The sequence below is a fragment of the Mus caroli genome, chromosome 13 (genome assembly GCF_900094665.2).
Source record: "Mus caroli chromosome 13, CAROLI_EIJ_v1.1, whole genome shotgun sequence".
Taxonomy (NCBI): Eukaryota; Metazoa; Chordata; class Mammalia; order Rodentia; family Muridae; genus Mus; species Mus caroli.
Window position 1 is genome coordinate 92343871 of NC_034582.1, and position 5058 is coordinate 92348928.

A 5058-nucleotide genomic window follows, 5' to 3' on the forward strand; every position below is an offset into this window, starting at 1 on the left:
AGAGAAGAGAAGAGAAGAGAAGAGAAGAGAAGAGAAGAGAAGAGAAGAGAAGAGAAAAAGAAAAAGAAAAAGAAAAAGAAAAGAAAGAAAAAGAAAAGAAAACCCGGCAAATCCCAGGAGAATGGAAGCTACTTGCATCCTCACCACAGGATTAGGTTCAGTGTTCAATTACCAACTGCCAAAATCTCAGGGCATACAAAGAGCAGAGTACAGACAATTCAAAGGAAAACTAAACAAAGCAACAAAGATTCCCTTTGGAAAAAGCCCAGAGTCAAATCTCCTATATCCGTGGTTTTCATCCTGTGAGTTGTGCGTGACCCAGGGGTCACCCGAGACCATCAGAAAACACAGACTCATAATTATGATCCAGTATGAACAGTAGCAAAATTACAGTTAGGAAGTAAAACAACGAAGTACTTTTATGGTTGGGGGTCACCACTGCGTAGGAACTGTATTGACGGGCTGCAGCATCAAGGAGGTTGAGGGCCTCTATGTTAGATGCAGGTACTCACAGGCCTTCATCTTCAAGAAAGATGTAGAGAGAGTCAAGACCACAATGTAGGCACAAAACAAGAAGCCTAAAAGAAATGTGGGAACTGAAAAAGTGTAGTCATGAGAATGGAATTTGAGCAGGCAAATGAAGCATGGGTAAACTGGAAAATAGGACTATGGGACAGAATACTGGGTACCAGAGAGAGGGGAGCACAGCCGAAGGGACCCCAGCCATCACACACATTGTAGGAGACCGGGAAACAGGAACAGAGATAATCTGTATGAAAAAAACAAACAAACAAACAAACAAAACAAAACAAAACAAAAAACAATGCCCGGAAAACTGTCAAGTTTGATGAATAAAGACTTCGTGTTTAGTAAACTCTTAACTCAGAAGAATCCAAAACAATCAATCCAGTGAGAGTCATTACAATCAAACTTTTTTTTCCTTTTTTTGGTTTGGTTTGTTTTGGTTTTTTTTTTGGGGGGGGGGTGTTTTTGTTTTTCCCCTTCCTTCTCTCTCTGGCCCTAAGATCTATTTATTTATTATATGTAAGTACACTGTAGCTGTCTTCAGACACACCAGACACACATCAGATCTCATTACAGATGGTTGTGAGCCACCATTTGTTTGCTAGGATTTGAACTCAGGACCTCCTGAAGAGCAGTCCGTGCTCTTAACCACTGAGCCAACTCTCCAGCCCCCAACCTTTTTTCTCTTTTCTCCACACAACACTTTAATTGATTCTCTTTGAGTTTCATATCCTATACCCCGATCACCATCCCTGCCCAGTCCTTCCATGTCTGGTCCCCTTTGTGACTTCTCCCCCCCCCCAAAAAAAAAGTAAAAATAATAAAAATAATAATTAATAAAGGTCAATTTGTGTTATTTGCATACTCCCTGGAGCGTGGTCAGAATCTCAGCAGCCTGCCCCTTGAACAGGACTGAGCCCCTCCCCTGCTCCCAAATCCCTGCCAGAAGCCATCAGCTGTGGCGAGCTCCTGCTCAGCATCTGCTTCACACTTTTTTTTTTTTTTTTTGGTTTTCGAGACAGGGTTTCTCTGTGTAGTCCCACACTTCTTTAGAGAGTTCTCTTCCCTGGCTTCCTGTCTTGGCTGTTACTTTATGCAGCGGGTTGTCACAGGAGTCTTCCATGTCCCCCCCTCTCAGCTGTGTATCTGCAGTCACAGCAACCGCAGCCTCCTTGCTCTTCACAGGTAGCAAGATCATGGGTCTCCACATTGTTTCCGGGGGGAGGGGGGGGACACAGACTACTAACACGGCCCCCCTGCTGCAGTAGGGCCATGCATCCAAAGCCCTCAGAGGCTGCCCAGACCATGGGCATCAACATGGCCCCCTGGGTTCAGCACAGCCTACAGACATTGAAGTGGGTTCAAGTTATTGCACAGACCACGGATGTAGGTCTCGGTGGTAAGGCCACAGATATCGACACAGGCACTGGCTACAGGAGGACCATGGACCCAGACATCACCACAGCCTCAGGTAGCCACACAGGCTGTCACTCAGATCAGTATGCCGCAGCGGTGGCAGCACCACCGCCTATGGATACTGACGTGGCTTCAGGCTGCATCGCAGACCCTGGGCATCTGCACGGCCCTCAGGAGTAACACGTGCCATGAGCACCATCATGCTAGTCCCCAACAAGGCGTCCTGGCCTGATTGGCTCACCCTGCAGCTGGTGGGCGCAGGCCTTGGCTGCTCTGGGAGCCTGGCCTGGGGCAGCTCAAATTCTTTTTCTGAGCATGAAGATTCACCTTACTATTATTTTAATAGTATATATATAATTTTACATGTGTGTATATGTCATTCTTAATTGCTCTTCATCTTTTCTGAGATAGTGTCTCCCTGTGAAACTATAGCAAACTGATTTCACAAGACTGGTTGGCCAGCCAACCTCAGGGTCCCTCCTGTTTCTTCCTTGCTAGGGTTGAGTTGCAGACGTGCACCACCTAACCTACTTGTTTTGTTGGCAACAGGGCGGATGCTCATGCTACAGGTACTTTTCGCACCCAGCCTCCCATCCTTTAAGCCACACCTCGTTCTCTATCATTCTTCTACACCAGGGGTGCATTGAAATGTCCTCTCTACTTGCTCAGTTCTGTCTCGCAGCACACCCAGAGCACTTTCAGTATTTGTAGCTTTGTCTCTAGTGAGTGAAAGAATATATACATAATTTGACATATAATTTCTCTTCTTCAGAAAATAAGATGTTATGTAAACTTTTATTGGTTTGTTTGTTTGTCTGTCTGAGACCAGATCTGACTATGTAGCTCCAGCTGGCTTAGAATTAGACCAGGCTATGATGTAGACAAGGCTATCCTCCATCTTGCAGAGCTTTGTCTGCCCCTGCCTCTGTCTCCACCTCCTGAGTGCTGGGATTTAAAAAAGTGTACCACCACCACCACCCCGACCTTTAATTACCCAGCTTTAAATTTTATCTTTTTTGTTTGTTTGTTTGTTTGTTTTTCGAGACAGGGTTTTTTGGTTTTTTTTTTTTTAGGATTTTTAAAATTTTATTATTATATCTAAGTACACTGTAGCTGTCTTCAGACACACCGGAAGAGGGTATCAGATCTCATTACAGATGGTTGTGAGCCACCATGTGGTTGCTGGGATTTGAACTCAGGACCTTTGGAAGTGCAGTCAGTGCTCTTAACTGCTGAGTCAACTCTCCAGCCCTAAATTTTATCTTTAAAACAAAACAAAACCAAAAAAAAAAAAAAAATCCCATTAAGGGATAGAAAAGATATCTTAGTGGCTAAAGGCACTGGCTGCTCTTCCAGAGGACCTGGGTTGGGTTCCCAATACCCACATAGTTGCTCACAACTGGAGTCCAGAACTCTAATTCCAGGGAATCTACTGCCCTCTGTGGTCTCCAAAGGCATGGGGCACACGCAAGGTACACAACCATACAATGTAGGCAAAACACCCATACATTTAAAAAATGTTTGATGTCCAACTGATAAGTGGATAATGAAAATGTAGTAAGTTTACATAGTTAAATATTATTGAAATATTGATAAAAATTAAATTATGAAGTTTGCGGGTAAATGGATGGAGCTAGGGAAAAAAATCATCCTGAGTGAAGGATTCTTAACCCAAACCCAAAACGACCAATATTGTATATTTTCTCTTAGCTGTAGATGTTGGCTTTTAAACCTTCAATAAGTCTGCTACAATGCACATAACCACAGTGGTTAGAGATGAAGCAAGGGACAGGGGAGGGGGGGAGGGAGGAGGATCTCCCAAGGAAGGAAAAACAGACTAGAATAGCTATGAATAGATGGGGGTAAGAGGTGGGGGTAGAAAAGAGGAGGCAGGTAAGGGAGGAACACAGAGAGGGACAACAACCAAGAGCTATTTGAGGAGCCATATGGAAACCTGTTGGGGGCCGGCCAGCAGCCCGCAACGTGAACAGTTCCACTGAGATGGCAGCTCCGAGCTGAAAAGAGAGGAAGCTAGACGGGGAGGAAGGAGAAATGAGGCCAAGGCAAGATCATCCTGTTCAAAGCCCAATTTTACTAGTTCCGACATCCAGTTATAAAGGAAGAGGGAGGGAACCCGATTTCCCGCCAAACAATCTCGGGATCAAGTAACAGGGTGAACACGTGTGTGGCTCCAAGCAGCAAAGCAGCACGGTCCAGCAGTAGGCGTGGCAGGACGAATGAGCAGGAAGCTCCACCCCTGAGCAGACAGGTTCCAGGCTGGGTGAGGGGGAGGCTACAGAAACCTACAACTGTAGAAGCTTTTAAAATTATGTACATATATGAAAGAAATCTAAATGGAGCCGCTTAATAATGGGAGAGAAAAAAATTCCAACTAGACATCTTACACCACTGCCTTGGTCAGGGTTTACTATTTCTGCAATAAAACACCACGACCAAAAAGCAAGTTGGAGAGGAAAGGGTTTATCTAACTTACACTTCCACATTGCTGTTCATCGTTGAAGGATGTCAGGACAGGAACTCAAACGGCAGAAACCCAGAGGCAGGAGCTGATGTAGAGGCCATGGAGGGATGGATGCTGCTTACTGCCTTGCTCCCCATGGCTTGCTCAGCCTGCTTTCTGATAGCACCCAGAACCACTAGCCCAGGGATGGCACCACCCACAACGGATTGGGCCCTCCCACGTCAATCACTAATAGAGAAAATGCCCTACAGCTGGATCTTATGGATGCATTCTCTCTTCTTCCTGTCAACGTTGACACGAGACCAGTCACCACTACTACTACCATCCTATGGCAAGATGGGTTGCATCCAGTTGAATCATTGGCCACAGGTGGCTGATTGAGCCCCAACCCCACCCCAGCCAAATAATTCAAGCTATTGCCAAGGCTATTGCCAAGGCTCACCCTCCACAGATTGATGCCAAGGCTATTGCCAAGGCTATTGCTCACCCTCCACAGATTGATGCCAAGGCTATTGCTCACCCTCCACAGATTGATGGTTGTGCTCTATTGCTGGCTCATTGAACACAGAGAACTGGAACCCGTGCTGTGATGGCTATCCTTGGTTGTCACCCTGACTACATCTCCAGTGAAAGAC